Source organism: Anastrepha obliqua, chromosome 4, assembly GCF_027943255.1.
Source record: "Anastrepha obliqua isolate idAnaObli1 chromosome 4, idAnaObli1_1.0, whole genome shotgun sequence".
Lineage (NCBI taxonomy): Eukaryota > Metazoa > Arthropoda > Insecta > Diptera > Tephritidae > Anastrepha > Anastrepha obliqua.
The window spans coordinates 113,942,653-113,966,639 of NC_072895.1; the positions used below are offsets into that span (position 1 = coordinate 113,942,653).

At 33.7% G+C, this 23,987-nt stretch overlaps 1 protein-coding gene across 13 annotated transcripts in view; it reads left to right on the plus strand.

Moving 5' to 3' along the window:
- LOC129243981 (protein hu-li tai shao) overlaps positions 1-23,987 on the plus strand; it is a 120,821-nt gene that overhangs the window by 10,829 nt on the left and 86,005 nt on the right. For 12 of the 13 annotated variants that reach the window (XM_054881507.1, XM_054881505.1, XM_054881504.1 and 9 more), the window contains one exon: positions 8,553-8,629. The exons of the other annotated variant lie outside the window; for it this stretch is intronic. The gene's annotated coding sequence lies outside the window, so the exon portion shown is untranslated. The remainder of the gene's footprint in view (positions 1-8,552; positions 8,630-23,987) is intronic. 13 annotated transcript variants of the gene reach the window in all.

Below are 23,987 nucleotides of genomic sequence, written 5' to 3' on the forward strand. Positions count from 1 at the left end.
AAAGTCTTTCATTTGGCGTGATTGCTTTTCGCATTTGAGTATGCTTTTTTTTAAGGGGGTGGTAGGGTTTAGCGCTAAAAAAAACACTTTTTTTTTTAATCTTGGCTTTTTTTTTTGATTTTTTGGCTTAAGATACTTTAATAAAATCAGTTGCATGTTATTGTACATCTTTTCAATAAGTTTTTAAAAAATATTAATAATAAAATATTGGCAAATAAGCCCATGACAGAATTTTTTTGGAGATATGTTTTTCGAGAGGTGCTCTGCGGTGCCAATCGGCATTCGTCGTAGAATCATCTGAAACTAAAAAAGTAGAATTTTTCAGTTAAGGTATGACGTATAGTAACCTAAAAATATTATGTAAAAATTTGAAGTGAATCTGACAAGTACTTTTCGAGTTATTCAACAATTAAGAAAGGGCGCTCAGACGCTCCGGAATCGATAGCAAAACTTTGAATGTGTTTTTCTCAAAACTATGTTTTTGAACTGGTGATCACTGCATCTTAAAAACTTTTGACAAACATAAATCGAAGGATTTTTTAACCATTAATTGTCGGTTTTTTTTCTCCTTTCATAATGCACATGTATAAGTAAATAAAAACAAGAAAACTGGCGAAAACATTCAAAGTTCGATTGATGCAAGCTTAATTTTACTAGAAAAGTCTCTCTCTTATTTTTCTGTACAATACTGTATATAGCATACACACAGTTTGTGCTTACGGATCTTATGTATGTATATATTATATGTACGTATTAATACCTTACACATTGCCATCATTTTCATTCTCAACATTGCCATGAGCTTTTATCATTATTATTTCATTCTACCACATTCAAGCGTCTGTCGTAAAGTGTCAAACCAGCTGTCAGGATGCGCGTTTTTTATACCCCTTTCTGGACCAAGTTTCCCAGTCGCGCGTGAAAGTTAAGTGGGATTTTCATGCATTGATATTTTAAGTGACAAAACAAATTCTTGAGGATCGATTAAGCTGGTATACAGTATTCCAGATTTGTAGTAGGTTATGCGTTATAGTACGGAAAAGATAGCTGGTCAAGTTTGTAATTCATAGAGGGCACACAATTGAAATTGAAACACAATTTTGTATGTTTAATTTTTTACACGTCTCACTGTGCGGCCGATTCCCGAAAAGCTGGCCAAAACTCAAAAAATTAAGTAATTGATTCAAAATTTCTTACTCGGGGGTTGTCGGGGTCGCTGATTACGAATTTGATCTTAAAATTTTGAAAATCCAGCCCCTTTCACCCCTATTGGCCACCCCCTCACGTGAAATAGCGTATATTCAAGAACATAATCAAGATGCATGTAAATTTATATATGTTTTCGGGGTCGCTGATTAAAGCCAAGGTAGCAAGTGGTAGCAGCTGAATCTTGTTTTATTCAGTAACCATTACTTTTTTGAGTAACCTTTAATAGGTTTCAAAGCAGCATATGACGGCGTTGTATTACTATACAGTTTGAAAACTCAAATTTTATAAAAAAAATTGCAAAAAAAGTATCTACGTATTGCTGCAGCTAAAAATTTTGTGTCGAGGTATTGATATGTACTAAAGATTTCTCGTATTTTACTAACCTTCCGAAGATGATTCCATTTGGTTTTGTTCAATTTACTCCATTACAAAATCTTTCAAATGTGTACAACTTTCACTATTCATCGACAGTAATACGATGCTCAAACGAAGGCCACGTTGCAACTGAAAATACAGAGGATACTTAGGGTACAGGACGTTGCTATGAACGGTTTTCACTACTCAAGGCATTACTGTAGCCAACCCGAAGACAAAAAAACTCTATCTAGGAACTTTTTTTTTCGACTTTTGGCCAGCTTTTTGGGAATCGGCCGCACTGTGCGTCTGTCGATGAGTTTGAAGAATTTGTTTTTTGTTTCGTTCTGTGTTGGTGTTGCTGCACTTTACTTCCTCCTAACTGCTGCTGGAAGCTTATTATTTAAGCCCAACCTTTATGCATTCATCTCGATGTGTCTGTTATGGCGAGTAAGTTGTGGAGTTCGCTTATTGTTGCTAGAAATTTTGCTGTGGGATTAGTAACTCTCTGTCTCTGCTCATCTACGATTTATGTGCTTCTTCATGTTGTTTGACATATGCGCTGTGGTAATTGTTGTTTGGTTTTTGTTCCTATTTCTTTTTTATACTTTTATTTTCCTCTTCATGGCCACTCGTGTAAATCTGCTACAGCCAAGCCAGTTTTGCTGCTGCATTTTCAGAGTTTAAGACCCGCTGGGCTCCACGTTTTTTTCGAAACTGTACATTTGTTTGTTTTTATAACTGGTGGTGGTGGTTGCTGTTGTTGTTGTTATATCATCTTAATCTTCTTTTGTTTGCTTTTGCTTCTTTTTATTGTAGTATTGACTGCTACCATTGTTTTGTAACTGTTATTATTATTGATGACTTTTTTACAGTTGCTTGCTTGTGTTTTCCTCAGCTTCTTGACTCCCTCCTCTAGCCGTTTGTTAACATTATATGTGTTACACATTTTTTGTTTTTTTAAAGCGATTTTTCGTTTTTTTTTTTCATTTACCTTTTCATTTTCTTTCAGTTTTTGTTAAGTTTCGAATTATTTCTATTGCATTTCAACTTAGCAGATCATTTTGAGATCGAGTTTTTAGAGAATCCTTTGAGTTTTTAGAGAATCCTTAGCGTTCCCACGACAGTCGGTACTTCGTGACCGGAACGACCCGGATTTATATCCGGCCTGGGGACTGCCACTTCAGCAGCATTCCTCGTATATGTATAAGGAATGTTTATGCTGCTACAACAACAACAACAATTACAATCATTCACCATAATATTGTAACGTCATTCTTCCTTCGATAGTTATATCGTTGCAATGTATCCGCTATCTAGTTCGTTGCGTTGCATTGCTGGAATGGTGTGCCGTCCCAGTTTGTGAAATTCATGGATAATATTCTATTGGTGGCGTAAGCAATCTTCATCCTGCTCACTATAGGCTTCAAATCTGTGTCTAGGAATATTGGATTCTGCACGGAAACTGGGAAATAAAATCATACCAGAGATTCGAATATCTCTAATAAAAATCATAATATGTGACTTAAAATATAACTTTCATTAGCAAAAGCAAATCGAAAACATACAATTTATGCAAATTAATGTTAGCTCACACATCGAATATTACAACATAAGATTAAATGCATACATAAATGCATAATAAACACAGCTGCTGTCAAAGTCCATGCATATTAAACAGAGCTTCTTACTATGCAGAAGGCAAGCGCATAAAATTACTTGCGAGTTTTGTGGTTAGCTACAAATGTTGATCGTTGTTTGATGACGAACACTATTACTACCACTACAAATAATACTGTTGGTTTTTATGTAATCGACATTTCCATTTAAAAAATAGAGAAGAAAAAAAAAAACATAAGGAAAAAAAGTTTTAAGAAAAAGATAGTAATAGGCTGGTTGCCAGCAAAACAATGAAGGAGAAACGTGTTAAAAGTAATGTGGCAAAGAAAACGAGATCTTTCACGATTTTTATTGTATTGTACAACAATAATGCTAATATTGAGGCTATAATTTGCTTAATCGCTTTTTGTTTTCACTGCACACTATGCATTTCTTGTTGTTGTGTGAATCGTACGAAGTTGCATGATTAACATTGAGCAACAATTGTTGCTACGGATGCGACGGTTAGACTACACAGGCGTTCAGTAAAGAGTAGTGAAATAATGGCAGCAGGTTCCTATAATGCAGACTTCGTTCGTTGCTTGGTTTGGTTCCGCTTTAAGCAATTTTTGTTGCAATTTTTTAATCTGTTGCGTGTGTATACTAATAAAATAAAATTCACAACCATTTTTATGCTTTTTGTTAAGTAAAGGAAACTTGCATTATTTCATATGATTATTAAATTTTCACTCTGTATCTATACATATTTAATGTGGTGTGGTTGCGTGGTGTAGCGAGGTGTTAATAGTCGAAGCAACCACTAAACGCAAATTTGTTTGCATTATCTTCAATGAAATTATTGATTTGATTATTTCATTTCTTGCTGATTTAAATTGCGTAGCTAAAAAGCTAGCGAAGTAGACAAAAAAATAAAGAAATACATTAAAATGAAAACTTAAATGGATCTACTTACAGTAACTCAAAGCTAATTTCGTGTGAGACAATATTTTTACTTCTCACTGAAAAAAAAACAAGAAAAATGCAATATTACAAAAAATTTTTTTTTGCATTTTATTCTTTATTCACTTCTTCGTGCAACGGAACAAAAACAATACTTGAAAAATGTTTCAAAATAAGAAAAAATATAACAAAAACAAAAATTCATACAAAGTCAAAGTCACAGCTTATTTCGTACAATTCTTATCTAAAAATTAAAAAAAGTCTAATTAATATTTTGTTGGGTAGCCTTTTTGTTTTATCACACTTCTTAAACGAGAATTCATCGAAGAAACCAATTTTGTTGTGTAATCCGGGGAAATCTTATACCATACAGTTTTTAGGGCCTCTTTTAGGTCGTTTACGTTGGATATGTTATAAAGTCTGATTTTTGTTTCAAGCAGGTGCCATAAATTTTCAATTACATTTACATATATCTGGTGATTGGGGTGGCGTTTGGAGCACATGTGGACAATTCCAAATCAACCATGCTTGCACTACACCCGACTTGTGCTTTGGGTCGTTGTCTTGATAGAAGCTGAAATTCTCTCTTATGCCCAATTTTTCCGCACTCTGAAGTAAATTTGCTTTCAAAATATTTAGGTATTGAATTTTGTCCATATTCCCTTCAATGAAGTGCAAGCTTCCAACTCCTGCTGCCGATATGCACCCCAAACCATCACATGACCACCGCCATGCTTTACAGTACCACGTAAATTTTGAGTTTGGAGCTCCGTATTTGGTTTCCTCCACACGCAAATCTTTCCGTCAGACCCAAATAGGTTATATTTACTCTCATCAGAGAAAATAACCGTATCGCAGAATAAGTCTGGCTTTCCAAGGTACTCCGTTGCGAACTGTATTCTAACCTTTTTATTTTTTGCGCTTATAAAAGGCTTATTTCGAGCCGTCCGACCGTGAAAATCGTTGTTCCGAAGAATTCTGCGGATGGTTTCGGGGTTGCTCTTTTTTCCAAGGTACTTTTCTGCTTCCGCAGCTAAATGGGGTGCACTTATTTTTGGATCCTGCTTAATTTTTCTTAGAATCCACCTTTCATCAGCTTCATTAAATATCTTATTAGGAGCATTTCTGCCCTAATCTGCAATGCGATTCTCCCGTACGAAGCGCTGTATAATATATTGGACTGTTGAAGGGCTCAGCTCAACAATTTCAGTGATTTTCTTTTGGGTTTTGCCCTCCTTATAGTGTTTAATCACGATTTCACGCCTTTCAATTGATGCGTGTCGAACCATCTTGATAGCCATCAAAATATTAAGTGAAATAATTTCTAATAGCATATTAAGCAGGTAAAAAACAAATCCAAAGTCAATTGAAGTTTTGTATTACTCTTAAATAATGGTTAATTGAAACAAACAAAATAAGCTGTGACGATTTTGCAAGAGCTTTTGTTGTTGCTATATGTTTTCTTCTTTGATAATATTTTTGAATTTTGGTTTTGTCCCGTTACACGAAGAAGTGAATAAAGAATAAAATGAAAACAATTTTTTTTTGTAATATTGCATTTTTGTTGTTTATTTTTCAATGAGAAGTAAAAATATTGTCTCACACGAAATAAGCTGTGAGTCACTGTATATACTGTAATGCAACGATTTGGTACAATTGTTGTAACTTTTGATTTTCAATATTACACAACCAAAAATTTATTATCAACAACAATTAATAATCAAAGTTTGGTATAATATTTTTTTGTCTGTTTACAGTTACATTATAATCTTACACGCGTTCTTATTTATTTTAATCATACTCTTAATTCAAACTTAGTATTACCCTTGTATATATTTACTTATGCTTGAAATTTGAAATTACTTAGGCTTACTCTTATTTAAAACTCTATTTTATTCTTCCACCCACACTCAACATACTTACAACAATCATTCGTACATTCATTACTAGCTTTATTCTCTCCCATTCTCATTAAATGTATTATCTAATTTTAGTTCAACTTTAAGCTAAGAAGAGTCTTTATACAATTGGGAGTTGATTAAAGTTATTTGTAACATGAAGACGTCTAACTCTATTTCTATATACATACATAAAATATATTTTCTTAAAAAATTAAAAATAAATACGAGTAAATTCATTTTGATTTTTTTTTTATTTATATTTGTATTATTTTCAATTTATTCTATTTACGTCATTGAAATCAACAGTTTTTCACACAATTACAAAATTTGCAATTTGTTGTCCAGTTCGGCGAGTCAATAAATACTGCAAGTGAACTGGCATACACGAACGACAGCGTTCGTGCGTTTGTTATTGTCCGATTGGGGGTGGCTGATGGGTTGGTTGTTGTACTGATGATTTTTGAGTAACTGTTGCTGTGCGCCTACCTACAGCGGCATTGTTGCTGGTAACAATAAATAGCAAAAAAGATGATGTCATGCATTGCGAATACATGCATGTCTATGCACGTACATATGTACGTACACTTGGGCTTACAGTATTAAGCCGCTTCATCATTTTGCAAAATTTGTAAATATTTATCATATAATTTTTCATAAAAATGTCGTTTTGTTTTTTTTAATTTTTATTTATTTTTAAAAAATTTTAAAGACAACATTTTACATTTTTACTTATTTTTAAATTTTTATTTATTTAAATATTTTTTTTTAATTTTTATTTATTTTTAAAAAAATTTTAATTTTTATTTATTTAAAAAAAATTTTAAATCTTTATAATTTTTTTAACTATTTTTAAACATTTTTAAACTTTTAATTATTTTTAAATTTTTATCTATCAAATTTTTTTTTTAATTTTTTGTAATTTTTTAATTTTCATTTATTTTGAAAAATGTTTTAATTTTTATTTATTTTTAAACATTTTTAAATTTTTATTTGGCTTTACAATAAATGCAGTTTTATAGCTAGCTCATACAGTGAAGTCGCTAAAAAATCGCGTTGATTTCGGATATTTTTTTGTATACAATGTTGAGAATTTTCTTATACATAAAAAGAAAATGCGAAAATTTGCGAAAACAATTTACCATGAAAATTTGACTACTTTTGTTAAAAGATGAAGTCACTGAATTATATAAGCATAACTTATTGTATTATTAATTTGGAGAACAAGTATGTACATTTGTTGCTTACGGATTTTTTGTTTTCATTGCAAGTGTTTTTTCTCTTAAATTTTGCACATCTGGAAATACATAACTCTATGCTCATTGTTTACAAATTAAATTTCATGAATTTGCTGATTTTTTTTGTTTTGAGTGTTTTCCTATTCGCCTGATATCTATTCATTTCCTCTCTGTGCAATTTTGCCTGCATATTTGCTTTGGCAAAATTTATTGACTTTACAATTAGACGCGCCGAGAAAAGCAGAACAAACTCAAAGTCGATTTGCTTTGGCCGCACAACTCTGTGTAAATAAGTACTACACTAATACATACATACATATTTGCTCAGCGCTCATGTGCGCTTGCATAGACGGCGTTGAATGTGTTAATTGATGTGCAATGAGGACAGCAGGTTCGGTCCTGCCTAGTCCGGTTCGCTTATCCGCTTTCGGTAAAAGTCTGCGCTATTTTAGGGAAAGTTTCTAACGTTTGTTTGCTTAATAATTCCTTAAAAGTAATTAATTTTATAGCAAAATTGCAATGCAAATAGATTTATCGCTTTTTAACGTTCATCTTTATGATAAAATATGTACTCGTATGTATATATGTAGTACATATAGTACATATGTATGTATGTGTATGTTACTCAAACGCCTAAGCAAGTTTGCTTGCTGTGTTATTTTAGCATAAATGCTTTTTGTAGATTTTTCGTGTGTCCAGTCGTTAATATTTTTTTCTGTCTTAGCAACTGATGACGCAAGTCAACAAGCGTGGTTAATTTTCATAATTGTTTTATTTAATTACTTAATTTGCTTTTAGATGTTGGGCAAACAAATTTGAAAGCTTGGAAATCGGAAGCGGTTATTGGCTCTACGGTAGTCAGGTATGGTTGTAGCACTGTGTTCATACTTAATTCCTTAAAACGTCTGGTGGTACCGCCAGGCGCCCATCTTTTTTGTAGATAACAGCTTGGTTTTTGTTTGCGTTTTACAAGATTTTTCTATGCGATCAGTTTAAACGATTTTTAATAGGTTTTGCCATATATGACAATTACGTATGTATGTACTTTTTTACCGAAATATGACAAATTTTGTTTGTGTATTTTAAATATGCATTTTTAAAATAATGCAAAAGTTGTCTACTGAATGCGAAGAGAGAGAGAGAGAGAGAGATATTATATTGACGACCCAGCGATCTCACAATTATTAATTTCCCCTATTTTCTTACAGCTATTTTGCACAACTTTGATTAAGTTTTAGTTACCGCTTTTAAACACTTTTTGACCCATTTTTTATTTTCTTTATTCTCTTTCCAGATATTCGATTTTCGGACATAAAAAATAGTTTTAACATAATACTACTTTTACGTAATTTATAAATATTGTATTAATAGGTAAGTTGATGTCCAATTTCGATAATTGCTTTAGGTGTTAAGTGATTGACTGTTTTGCTTTTTCTTATGAGATTAAAGATTGAAATGATAATGAAATGTATGTATGTTCGTATATAGTTCTTTTTGAGCTCATACATAAGCACATCTACACATATTTGTCGTTTTTCTCATCTTCCCCTTCCTGGTGGTATATGAGATAGCATAATGGCAATGATTGATGTGCCCAACCTAGCTATCCGCATACACACACATACACATCCACGTGCGCATTTATTTGGATAACTAGTTCCGTTGATGTCCATTTTGCGAAGCTCTTCCGTTCATCAACAACTGTCACAACCAGCCCCACTTACCATACATATTTAGATTGCTATGTGTGTGTGTATGATGTGATATACCAACATACGAGCACATTGCGCACATACGAGTACAACCACTTTCCGGTCATTTAAATCTAATTGTGTCTAAAAGCGCGGCTGAAGGTCTTGAGACTTGTCGGTTCTTAGTGGAAACACTGTTTGACTCTCTGTTTGTTTATTGCTGAGATGACTGAGCGAGGGCCACACCCGCCGCTCTTTCGAATTAAAAGCAGCACTCGACAAACATTTTATGAGCTTACTCGTCGACGAGTCATCACAATTTTGTTTGCTCGTCGAATTATTTTGACTTTTTTTGAATATGTGTTTTTTGTTTGTATTATTTTCGTTGTGGCTGTGATGTCGTGTGTTTCTCGAATGTTAACTTTTCTGTTAAAAGTCAATTTTGTAATTATTTTAATTGGATGGTCTCATTCATTACTTTGTTTCATTTGAATATAATTTGAAGTATTTTAATGGTAGTATAATTTGATGAAAACCTAACACATTTAAACGTGGCTGAATTTGCCAAATTGATATGGCGGAGGGAATTGTTAGCCACTAACCAGTTTTGTTGTAATTTGAATGAGTACCTGCCGTCAGGCTGTGGGCATGATTTCCAGCGTGAAATTGAAGTTCAAAGTGCAAAGCCGGATCACAGGAAATGTTCATTACAGACAAAAATGTTTATGTTACATATGACGCCCGCGTATCTGGGTGTCGCTTAGGAGGTTTTAGTCCCCGAATGCTACTACTGTCCATGTGCAGATAAGTTCCTTTATATGGAAGGTCAAGCGTATCAGGATTCTTATAAAATTCGATACTAGTACCAACTAAAATATGTCTAAAAACGAAAAAAAGGAGCCTGAATTATAACAAATTCCAAATTACTCAATATTAGAGGCAAAGTTGAAAAATTTTGTGTAAAATGTTCATCAAAATTTCTAACTTTTTCGTCAGAATTATCAGAAAAAATATATGTATGTATGCAGTTTTGTAGCCCATCAAATTTCAGTATAGTGAAGTGTAAGTTTGAAGTCGCAAAAAATACGCGCTATGTTTGTTTTTGTTGATGGTGTTATGCATTTTCTTTCATACAACGAACGTTCGAACTTTTTTTTATGTACTAAATACTAAAATACTCAACTCTAACCAAAATAGGCGAATAATAGAAAGTTTTTATGTGCGTTTTGTGTATCATATATGTATGTAGGTATGTGCATAGACATGTATATATGTTAATAAAATTTTCCTCACGTTCCTCCAAAAATATTGTAGAATATCAAAGGCAACGCACTCTCGTTGCATAGCACGCTCTCCTTAGCTACATCATACCACGCGCAACCAACCAAGTGTAGAAAAACTGAAAAATTTAATAGAAATAAACTTCAAGTGCAAGTATGTAAACTTTTTCGTTTACACACTTTCCAAAACGTCTAGGCTAAAGTTTCAAAACATTTTTGTTGGTTATGAGGAAGCAGTCGAAGTCACGGTCAGCAAAACAAAATTAATGTAAAAAAAAAAATTAATAGAAATAATTAAAATACATACATACATATGTGGAAACCACTCAACACCAAAAAAAACAAAAACACTGAAAACCACCAACACCACCTTCGTCATCGTGATCGTCATCACCGCAACCATTGCCGTCGCCGTCGCCGCCGCAATTGGGAGCAATCGCACCAATTCGAAAAGAGTTCGTTTACCTTCGTCACACTTGAAAATATTCAGCATTGCTGCGGCCGTGTATGAAGTGCTTTAGAGTTGAAGTGCTTTTGGTTGCCAACTTTTTTTTGTATCGGTATTTGAAGCTTTGCCCATGGGGAATGATGAGCAAGTATTAAGTAGATACATTCTTTGAAAAGAAATTTTATATAATTTGCTATTTTGAGTTGATGGTGTAGACTGCGTGGTTAACTGCAGTCGTGATTCACAAAAACCAGGAGTTGTTCTATTAATCAATTTCCTTTTTAGAATCTTTCCATTTTTTATATAACGAAATCTTTGAGGGAGATAAGAGCATTCAAAATGAATTTCTACTAAAGCGATTAAGAAAAATTTAGAGTATTGAATGAAACTACTCGACGTGTATTTTGTTTAAGAATTCTAAATGCATTAGTAGAAATGCCACTTTAAACAGCTGAGCCAATTTACTACAGTCATCCGCCTTAGCTGCTTAATTATTGAGAACCAGCATACTTTTTCAATTGAATTTAAAAAAAATTTCTGGGGAGTGTAGTTTGAGGTCGTGGTCGGGTCGAAAGCATCATTGTTACGACGTGTAGCTTTGTTAGATACAATTTTTTAACCTTCACACTACGTACTTACGTGCCTCTATGCTTTGTGTGTATTTGCGTAAAATATTCGTATGTACAAAAACCGTACAATCGTTCTTCTTGTTCATTGTGACATACTCGCACAAACATATGTACATATTATTTCGTTCACGAAATATGATATCACTTTGGTCAATGTCAAAAAAAGCATATCGCACTAATGAAAATATGGTGTGACTTTATGAACTTAATTTAAAAATAGAAGAAGTCTACAAACTTGTTTTGTTTGATACACTTTTTCGTTCGTTTGTGTTGCGGGGGGCGGGTGGATCGCACAAAAGAATGCGCACTACTTGTGGAGTAAGAACTTGAATGAACGAATGTTAGGGTCGCTGGAGCTTAATTCAATTAAGGTGATGATGCATATGATGAACGACAGGCGGCGGTCAGAGGCGCATCGTAGGGGACAGGAATGAAGGTTAGAAAGTTTGAATTAAAATTCCAAGGCGATGAATTATTGTTGGATTTTAGAAATGTATGCTTGTATATCGAATATGAACGATTCCCCGATTCAGGAATAAACGTTAGAAAATGAATTCATGATTAGACTCAGCAAAAACAACTAAAAATACACGTAGATTAAGATGATTTAAGATAAACAAATAATGAATTTGAATAAGACCATGTTTTTACACTGAGTGAAAAAATAACAATAATAATGCAATGAAAATGAGAAACAAATAAATTAAATTAAATAAATAATTAAAATAAAATAAGGAGGAAAAATGAAAATAAAATAATATAAATGATAAAATAAAATGAGAAAAAATAAAAAAATAAATAAATAAAAAAATAAATAAATAAAATGACATAAAATAAATGAAATAAAATAAAATAAAATAAAGCAAAATAAAATAAAAAGCAAAATAAAATAAAGCAAAATAAAATAAATATCAGAAAAAAATAAATAAATGAAAAAAATATAAATGAAAAAAAAATAAATAAATGAGAAAAAAAAATAAATAAATGAAAAAAAAAAATGAAAAAATACAATAAAGTTAAATTAAATTAAGAAAAGTGAAGTAAAAGAATTTAAAGTAAATAAAATAGGCTAAAATTATATAAACCAAAAAATAAAAAATAAAAAAATTCGTTGTCTCCTCAGAAGTAGATAAGGAATCGTTTTAGTTGCCACACCACACGACGCTAGGCGATGATCGCGAAGGCATTTTGAACCCTACCTCACCAAAAAAAAAAATGAAATCAAATATAATGAAATCAAATCAAAAATGAAGCAAAAAAAAAGAAAAAAATTATAATTTTTTTTAATTAAATAAAGTAAAATAAAATGAAATAAAATATAATCAAAAAAAGAAATAAAATATAATGAAATAAAAAGAAATAAAATAAAATCAAATAAAATATAATAAAAAAATAAAAAAAATATAAATAAATACAGCGTTTTTCAATAGGTGCGCTTCAACTTTTTTCCGATAGGGAGGGCGAACGACGCAATATTTTTTATTTTTCGCTTGTCATTTGTAAACTTCATTAGTATACATTTCATCATGGAACGCTACACACTTGAGCAAAATCGTGCAAATTTTTTATGAAAATTGATTAATTTTCCAAAAAATCATCTTCAGTGATGAAGCTCACTTTTGGCTCAATGGCTTTGTCAACAAGCAAAATATGCGTTACTGGGCAGAAAGCAATCCACACGTGATTCATGAGGCACCGTTGCATCCCGAAAAAATCACTGTTTGGTGCGGTTTACATGCCGGCGGCGTAATTGGCCCATATTTTTTCGTTGACGAGAATGATCACCACGTTACTGTGAATGGAAATCGATACCGCGACCTGATAAACGATTATTTTTGGCCGCAATTGAATGGTATGGACTTAGACGACATGTGGTTTCAAAAGGACGGGGTCACAAGCCACACTGCACACGCTACAATTGATTTGTTGAAGAGTAAGTTCGATGAGCGCATTATTTCCAGAAATGGACCGGTCGAATGGCCGCCGCGCTCGTGTGATTTGACGCCTCTAGACTATTTTCTTTGGGGTTAAGTGAAGTCATTGGTCTACAGTAACAAGCCGGTGACGATTTGTGAGCTCAGAGCCAATATTGAATGCGAAATTGCTGGAATTTCGGCCGATCAATGCAAAAGAGTGGTCGAAAATTGGGTTCAACGATTGGACTTCGTAAAACGTGCACACGGTGGTCATGCAAAAGAAATCGAATTTCATACTTAAATGTATATGTTCAAACTCGATAATAAAAAAAAATTAGTTAAAAAAGTCAAACCGTTTGTGTTTTATTAAAAAAAAAAGTTGAAGCGCTCTTACTGAAAAACGCTTTATAAAAAATATAAGAAAATAAAGTTAAATTAATGAAGAAAAGTAAATTGAAGTGAAAGAAAGCGAAGGGTATAGTAAAGTAAAAGTAAATTAAAACAAAAACAAAGTAAAATAAAATAGAATGAAATAAAATCAAATAAGGGTAATTAAATTTAGTGATATAAAAGTAAGTTAAAGTAAAGTAAAGGAAAATAAAATAAAATAAAATCAATTTACGTTAATTTAAAGTGAAGTAAAATTAAATAAAGTGAAACGAGATGATATAAAATAAAAAATAAAAATGTAAAGAAAAATAAATAAATTAACATAAACTAATATAAAGTCAAATGGTAGTGACATAACAATAAAATTAACAATGAGTTCAAACATCATCAAAATTAAACATAAATTACCATGAAATAATTGGACTCAATTTTGAATTTAACAAAATGAAAGCAACTAATTTAGTAATTAAAGTAAACTTAAAGGAAAAAGTCTCTAATTAATTTGTGTTTAGCTATAAGCGGGACCCCTAATTCTACAAATACTTACTAAGAACTTACTTAGAACTAGTTATCGATCTGCTGCTTTTAGTATTTTTTTTTATTTATTTCATCTTATTTGCTTTTTTCTATGACATTGATTCTTAACATTTTTTTTGGATATCAACGAATTCGGCCACCTTAGACGGTTCATTTACTTAATTAAACTTAACAATCCAACAGAATCACAATGAAATTTGTATGAGTAGAAAAAAGGTGGACATGAACAAGAAGTGTTTAACGAATACTAATTTGCATTTGACAACAATGTGCTTATTGCCTAGCTTCCTATAGACTTTGTAAACACTTGACTTATGTCTTTCCATACAAATGTTTATACGAAAGAGATTCGTAGCTAATAGGCATGACATCATTAAATATTGTAGACGCGTCGCTTTAGTGTGTAAAATTCGAACAGTCATCAAGCAGCTTTTAATAATGCAAACTATGCGCGTACACGCTTGTTTATGAATATATGAACTTAAAACAGTAAACACAGCTTTTAAACATAGCTATGTAGCTGTGTATTACAAAAAAAATTACAAATTATGAACACAAGGAATTTGTAAATATGTATTTGTTTCTTGCAAAACAGCAACCAACGTCGCAGGCATTGTTTTTCTTTTCTTAGTTAAATTCAGACTCGAATAATGGCAATAGTTAATGGGGAAATTTATGTAAAAATAATAAAAAAATATGAATTCAAGTAAAACTGTGCTAGTAATTAGAAATTTGTTTCGTTCAAAATACTTACACAACAGCGTAAAATATGCATTTCATTTAGAATTGACTGCATAAATACATATGTATGTATGTATATATGGATTTTTTTCTTTAGCAAATTGCATTTATTTCTGGCTAATAATCTTGTGCATTTTAATAGAAAAATATACTCGTTCCTGAACGTATGCACATAGAACTATTGTTGTATGCGCTAAAATTTTTAATATTTTACACTCTTGTGTTTGACCCTTTCGCCGTGCTCACCTTCTGCGCCACTTACTTTATATTCACCTCAGTTTTCAGTTTACACACATTTTCCGTTTAATGCACGCGCAGTAACATTTGCCTAAAAATAGCTGATTCAGAAATTTTCTTAATGTGTGTGTCTATGTAGCGCTAATTTGGCTAATTTGTTGTCCTAAGAACTTTCGCTGACACGGCAGACTCTCACACCTGCAAGAAATGATTTTATATTTATATTAACCTAAGATTTTAAGAACTTCTTACAACGGAAATAATGAAATTTTCGACAACATTTTTCCCCAAATTAAAACAAATATAATTTGCATAATAGGAATAATGAAGAAGTGAATATTCATGAACTTAGTGGCATTACAACATAGCGGACAAATTTGACACCTCCAACAGGACGAATTTATTACAGGTAATGGCATCCGCATATATGTAAGTAAAAACATACGTGTATTTTGTTTTTGCTTTTTGAACTCCATCACGTTGAACGCCGTTTCGGTTCTCCACCAGGGAAGTCAAAAATAAAAGGTTGTTGTTGTATCAGCATAAACATTCCCCATACATAGACGGGGAATGCTGTAGAACCGACGGTTGTGGGTCTGTCAAAGAAGGGCGGTCTTTTACCCCGTTTGACTTTTTTCAAGCCCAATACGCACTTTTTCATAATTTTTTTGGTAACATTTCCCTTTAGATATTACTTGAACCACCAACTATAAATTATTAATGTACACAAATGGCAAAGTAAGCACACAGATACAAACAACAAAACAAAAAACGTCAGCTGAGTGGATGCCTGTAATGAATCCGCCTTGGCTCCAACTCTGCATTGATAATTGAGCTTCTATTATCTCTCTTGGAAAAAGATAACGGTATGTGATATGTACATGCCTATCTACTGATTTAAGATAGAAATTTTCAAGTGAATGTACGTACTACGACTTACCATTCCATTTGGCCAAAAAAATTATTGCATAAAAAACTACTCCAGCTCATAATCAGATACTCCAATGCTTAAAAACGGCGCACAAGCGTCAATGTAGCGCTCATAGCGTTTTGGTCTTCGTTTCTACGTTACCGGAGCGTCCCGATTTAAGACTGGTCAAATATTGTCACTAACAACGAAAGACAACAAAAAAAAAAAAATGAAAGAACAATGAAAATGTTGAAACCAATGTTTCCATTTATTTCAATTTTGCTCAAACGTTTCCATTTATTTTCCTTCTCAAACGCTTCCATTTATTTACCTTTTTCTCAAATTAGCTTTCGTAAAATCAAAATTTTTTTAAATTCAAATAAATTTTGGCCTTTTTTTCTTCTCTCTTTTTGCTAAATTATTTTATGAAAATGCTCGCCTTTCGAGTTTTGTGCTGCCATTCCCCGCTTTTTTATATCAATTGATCACTGTCAACATTTTGTTGCATGCTGATCTCCGCTTATGTTTCTCTATTCGTCATTGTAAAATTTCTAACAGCATTAAAAATTAAACAAATGGAAAGAACATTAACTAAACCAACTAAATATTAAAAAAAAAGTAAAATAAAATGCACCCCTTACTGTATGCTCCCGCTCTCATTACTTTCTCTCCCCCTTACTTTCTAATATTAAAATATTTATTCAAGTATTTCTCTGCAATAATTCACTGATCTCGTAGCTGTGAATCCACATACATATGTATGTATGTATGTCTGCATGTATTCGATTTTATTTTTAATTTCCTTTTGCATTGCCTCTTTTCGTTAATTTTTTCCCCAGTCTGTGGTCTGTCTGTTGGTTTGAGTGTCAAAAGTGTCGACATTTAAGTCGCTAATTTACGTTTGCTCTAGTAAACGTGATTTTTTTTGGGATTTTTATTTTTATAGTTTTTGTTGTCCTACCTTGTGTTTCTTTAATGCCATTTACTCGGGTGGTTTTTGTTGTTGGTTTATTTTTATCTCATTTCACAGTTGTCTATAGCTTATTTACTCTATTCGTTGAATCTCTCAATGCCGGCATTATTCATTTAATAAATAATATCTTTTTCTATAAAATGGTGTATTTTTCTATTATACATGTCTTCTAGTTTTTTGCTGTATTCGCTATTTTTTTCTATTCTCTAGTTATTCTCTTCACATTAGTAATTTAATTTTCGTTGTATTTCTTGGATGAAAGGAATAATCACATGTTTGCCTTTATTCTTATGCCACATTTTCTACTTATTATTCCTTCATCCGCTTTGTGTATGCGTATTTATTTAAATTGAAAATTGGGAGTGGCCGCTTCATTTGGCTACTTTTTCTCCAATCATTCGTTTTCCATTTGTATGCTACAAATCGTGTCTAGTATTATTCTCTCTTGTTTCATTTTGTAGTCATTTTCATTTTCGCTTTTTTTTTGGCTCGTGTGCGAAAATTTTGTGCATTTTAGGCAAAATAAAAATCTAGTAAACGTGTGCTGTGAATTGCTTTGCCCGGTTTGACGAATCATTTATTTCACTGTTTAGTGAGATGATGAAAACATAATAGGAGTACATTAATTTTTTATGGAGGAATAAATATGTAATTGCAATGTGCATACATATATAAGAAAATAATGACTGCAGGAGACACACAGATCAAAGAGAACTTAATAAACCGTTTGATACACCACTCCTTAATACTGAAAAGGCGTCGTTCCCACAATTTATATCCGGCCTAGAACTGTCTCTTCAGCAGCATTCCCTGTATTTGTATAGGGAAAGTTAACGCTGCTACAACAACAACAACTGAGAAGGCGTCTAAGATTTTTCCAGATTTAAAGCAACACTTGGCTCCGATGTGATGTGTTCGATAGAGAGTAGTTGAGGGAGGGCTGTTTTTTTTATTATTCTATTCAGCTTTGTGACGAAGGCCAGTTGTTATTGAGGAGTGCATGCAAGCTTCGGGGCTAGCTTTTTCTGTTACTGTTAACTTTTTCCTGTTATTTATTAGATGTTTGTGATTTATTAAGGTAGCCGATATGTGGACGACTCTCCGCCTCATTAATTACACATATTTTATATTATATATTTTATGGCTTGATGTTTTTATTTTTTTTATTTTTATTCTTCTTAATTCTTAATGTATCAAGATCTGGCATTTTTTGTATTAGCTTCATTGATTTTATCGGATTTCGAAATATCGGCTCTTGATAAATAATAACATAACTGAAGGAGAATTGACACACACTTCACCATCTCATATTCAACTCTCCTCTTTATATTCTCTATCGCGACTCCACACTCGAATAACAATAGTAGTACGAATAAAAACAATACAACAATAAAATGAAAACAAATGCCCATTTATTACTTCAGCTCAATAGTTGATGTTGTGAAATTCACTGAGAGTGCGATAGCGCTTAGCGGATGTCACCACCTTGATAGAATGCAGCGTCAGCACAGAAATAAAACAAGGGGAAGAGGAAGAATGAGCGAAAGAAAGTGCAAGGAAAGTAAAGAAAATGCATTTGACGTCAGCACAGAAAAAAAAAACAAAAGAAACAAATAAATAAAATACGTTTGAAGGCTTTATTATCATTCATGCTTTAACAAGGTTTGTTTATTTTCTGTGCTGACGTCACAGCCTTGGGATGGCGCAATCTTGTGTGGTATCATTCTTGGAAGGTGGCGCTATCCACCACAATCAAGGGTGGTGATTGGACTTATATAACGGCATTCGGGAGGCGAAAGTTCGTCAAGTTGTTAAAGATGGACCTTTGGGTCGCGTCAGATTCTCTTTCGTCCTTGCATATTATGTAAATGTGATGCATTTACTTCCTCTCATACCTTCGATTTTTGAAATACTTCTAATAAAACCTACTTACTTTCCTGCAAAATACAATATTCAGGGAGCCATTCATTTTATCTGAATTTTAAATAGCAGGAATATGCAAACAACGTGTGCCACTAATACGTGCATCAAACACTTCATATATCCATACTCAGCCAGACAGACCACCAAACAGTCTTTTTTTTAGTTGGTTGCAATTCCAAAGAATTTTTTGTACAATACCTTTTTTTTTAAATCAAAATGCGAAACAAGGAATATAATTTGAAGTACACTTCGGAATTTCGAATTCAGAATGCAAAAATATATTCAACAGAAAGTTGGACTGCCGCGCTTCGACACGGCGTGTCTGTGCAACCAAATGCACGGACTTGAAGTGCAATTGGTGGCATTAATAAATGCTTTAGAATGTGCATCAGATGAGTGAAGGATGACACAAAGCACCAGTCAGTCAGTCCGGCTATCATCAGTCAGCCAGTAGCCACTTTCAAGTACATATTGTGCAATGCCTGTGTGCTGTCTGTCAGCAAATCCATTGAGGCCGGCAAGAAGCCAGCGACCGACCCACCCATTAAGCAAATGCCAGGCGGCACGCGCGCGCTCTACTCATCAGTACCGTTCCCATTACTCGCAAGCTCTTCCTCACAATTGTTAGTATGTGGCTACGAGTGTAACTCTCGAAGTGGTTTTGCTTTCACGCTTTTCTTTTGCAATTTGCTACAATGCCCATTACGATTCCTAGTCACGTAATCGGCAATAATAAAATATGCCAAGGCATGCCATAAATGCAGAATGGGGAAAAGTCAAATAAAATGAAGTAAAATAAAAAATTATGAATAAGGGCAATATTTGTTTTTTTTCGGTAAAAATTCAAACCAACTACAAATTTGTTATCGAAAAAGAGATCATTGTTGTAGGTAAATCTATGTTGGAGACATTTTGGAGGCAAAGGAATTCATTGCTTGACAAAAAACGTATGCAAATTTGGTTGATGATATTTTAGTGAAAGTAAAAGTTGAAAATCGTACCAATTTTGTATGAGGAAAAATTAAGTTCATTGCAAGTTAAGGTGTAAGGTAGAAGGGGCTAGTGAAGTGAAGTTATGAAAAAAGTTGGCTCAGACCCGCAGTTTGCTAAAAGTTATTAAAGGTAAAAGATTTTGCAAGTTCTGAAAGTCAATTTGCCTTAAGGCTTTCGGTAGCTTGGAATTGAGTAAATATAATTTTTCGATATCCCTTATCTAACTTTCAATGAAAACTAACTTGGCTCACTCTAATGCCTTGAATAGGATAAGATAAAACGGCTTCAGCATCAGAGCTTTGTCGAATAAAGTTCAAATGGATCTGGTGTCTTTCTGCGCAAGTGCTAAGTTTAGCTTAGATTAGATGAACTGTTCTTCACTTGGAGTTCACTTGGTGGCCAAAGTGGCATTTTTGAGTTCCAGGTGGTGGTGCAACCTTAAGCCGAGAATATTTCCGGCCTTAGCATTCCACTTTGCTGCACTACTGCCAATTTGTGTAAAATTGTCTGCTAAACAGCTTGACTAGATTGGATCAATTCGATTTAAATGTTGTGCGTCGCTTGATTCGAGGTGGATCACTATTGTACAGCTTGGTGACTCATTTACCAAATCCAAAGCGCTAATTGTTTGGAAAATCCGAAAAGCTAAGCAAATGTTATGTAAATAGAACTAAATTATGGAGAATATGCACATTCGAGCATACAAAATTAATTGGTTTCTCTGCCTGCCTTTCAATAATCGTTCACATTTCATGCTAACTCGGAAAAACTTTTCTCCCTACTTGGCTTCATGACTCATTGTTTTTTTTTTCTTTTTTCTTGTCGTTTTTAATCCCACCACCCAATTTGTGCACAAGTGGAACACGATGACATCATTCCACATTCCACGCCTCTCATTTGTACATACTATGACGTCATCTCTGCGTGTATCCTGTGCCTGTGCCTGTGAGAATTCATGTTGATTGTTTGCACCAAAACACCATGACAATTGATGTCTTTACAAAGTGACAATGAACCCAGAAAGCCGGCCGGTCGATTTGTCGCCCACATGTCGAACGTATCAAGCTAATGGGTGTACAATTTTGACTTTGTATGGCACTCAAACCTTTTTTGTGTATGTCGCGCGCCAAAAATGTGGCGCCAGGATGGTAGAGTGGAACTGCTGGTGCTTGTGCCTGCCAAGTTTGCTGTACTTTCGGCGACAGCGTGATGTGGATGCGGGTTCCTAGTCCTTGTTTGGCACTGAGGTGGTTGGCGTGCGCTACTTTGTTTATTGCTTAGCAACCAACGGTAACCAACAAGCGGCAGCAAGTAAAGTTAATAAAATATTCAACATAGTTTGAAGGAGTGGCAGAAAGCTATAAAGAAACGCGGGGAAAAGCGGCCAAAGAAAGTCTTCGTAACGGCTCAATGCTCCGCAGTGGCGACACTTAACATTTTCGTTTATTTTTTAATTCATGTGTTTTGGGTATGCAGCAAAGAAATTAATTAAAAATTTACATGGCCACGAAGCCTTTGCATAGACTTCCGCTCATTATATGGGAGGGAGGGAAATGTACTGTATATAGCAAGAGACTCCCAAAGTCGTACAACTATTTTTTATGAAGTATAGGGTCCGCCATATAACTTTACGGAATTAAAAATGCTATAAAAAAGAAACTACTCAATATTTTTCCAAACTGTTTTTTTTTATTTTGAAGTACAATCCTTCCGGTTAATGATGGAACACAACTTCATTCATATGGCTGCCTCGGCTACCATACCAAGGTCTTTACGCAAAATTCGACTCAACGATGTCTCCGAAATGTCCAATTGTTGAGAACGACGGTGAACTGATGTTCCTGGTGATTCACGAACACTCTCGGCCACAGCAGCAATATTTTCGAGTGTACGCACGGTTTTTGGTCGGTCACAGCAATCCAGTTTCTCTTACTTTTTTCGCAAAGTAACGCACATACGCTTCATTCGGTGCTTTTCTTCTTCCCATTGCCGTACGTAATTTTCGTACACATTCTGCAACATTACCATGATTTTCAAAGCAATGTCGCGATATTTCCCAGCGTTCTTTGAGCGTATACACAACCATTTTCGTTCAGCGGAAGAATAAAACTAATTTTCTGTCAAATCAGATGACAGCTAAGTGTTACCATTCTTCAAATAATACCTAGTTCAAAGCCGTAACGATAGATGGCGGGCCCTATATAAATGAAAAAAAAAAAGCAATAAAATAATAAAACTATAATAAACTTGAAAAAAAAGAAATCTAAAAAAAAAATTTAATAAAAAATAAGCTTGAAAAAAAAAGAAATAAAAAAAAAGAAAAACACAATAAAAAAAAATTCTTAAAAAAAAGTAACGTTACTCGAACAAATTTTGCGTAAAGCTAAACAAAACGAGTACTGAAACCATTGGACTACTCAAGGAGGCTTACGGGACCAATTTCTGTCCAGTGCCCACGTAAAACGGTGGCACAAGTCGTTCAAGGAAGGCCGGGAGGACGTCGAAGACGAACAGCGATCTGGAAGGACTTCGACGACGCAAACATACGAAGATGAGCACCGCACACCGCCTTCCTCTGCACCTCTGCATTGGCCAAGATGGGGGTTCCGGTCATTCCCCACCACAGCCCAGACCTGTCCCCTCCGGACTTCTTTTTGTTCCCGCACCTGAAAAGAAAGCTGAAGGGGAGGCGTTTCGTCTCCATCGAGGCGATCCAAAAAACTGTGACAGCCGAATTGAAGCGATTCCGGCGGAGGAGTTTAAAAAATGTTTCCTGCAGTGGAAGGACCGCTACCAGCGGTGTATTGACGCTCAAGGGTCCTATTTTGAAGAATATTAGTTGTATAAGCCAAAAGATTTAATAAAACTGCTTAAAAAAAGGCCCATTACTTTTCAATCAAACCCTGTATATTTGTATATATAAATAATAATAATATAAAAAAATAAGAGAACTAAAAAAAAATAAAAAAACAATATCAATAAAATTAAAAAAAAAATGGCAAAAAAATTAACAAAAATGTAGAAAAAGAAAATTAAAGAGAGAAAAAACTTAAAAAAATTAAATTAAAAAAATTTAAAAAAAAATTAAAAAAAAAAATAAAATTAAAAAAAAAAAAATTAAATAAAAAAACAAATTTTGCAAATTGTTGAATTGAATCTAAAAATTATGAATTTTTTCTATGGTAAAATAGTATCTTTCAAGCGTTTTTTGTGCACCTTAGTAGAATGTAACTCGAGTCGCAGTACGCTCCTTCCGCCACCCACATTCACTTTGTCCATTACCAAATTCTATTTACCATTGTGCGATGATGCGATGTACACATTATATATTGTAGAGGGTTGGTTTTCATGGCCTCCCTGCCTAGGTAGCATACGCCATTTACATAGATAAGGCGGTGTGGGTGGTGGGTGCCTGCGAGGCTTTGGGGGTTTAGCTGCTTATTGTAGGCACAAAATGTCGTTGAACTTTGCTGCTTTCATTGTCGCCGACATCGCCATAGGCGGCGGTCATGATGATTGTGGGTCCCACCCCACCTACTACCTACCCTATTTGTTTTAGGAACATCTTTTACAATGTCGCCCTTTCTGTCGGCGAATGGTTGCGTGCGCGACATGTGGACGCCATTTGGCATAACATTATGTCATAACCGTACTTTCGTGCTGGTGTTCAACAATCAACGCACAACTTTCCGGCTTTAGCTACCGGCTTTTTCTCTATCCTTTTGTTGGATGCGTATATTTTTTGTATACTTTTACGACCTTTTCGGCGCCTTTTTCATTACAATGTTGTTAAATGTTTTTGTTTTTTGGTTGTTTTTTCCTCCTTTTGTTTGTTTCTTGCTGTAGGCCAACTTCGTTGGCTTCGTTGTTGGTCGGGTGTGTATCCTTGCATGCTTTCGTGTACTCTGCTTTAATTTTTCTATTGCTTTTGCTTTCTTATTTTCTACTATCGTGCCACAAAAACAAAAAAATCAATAATACCAACATAAAACATAAACTGGTTTTGAAAGTGTGGTTGGGTGGTGGGTTATTCGGTTGGATATTTGCGTGGTTGCGTGTGT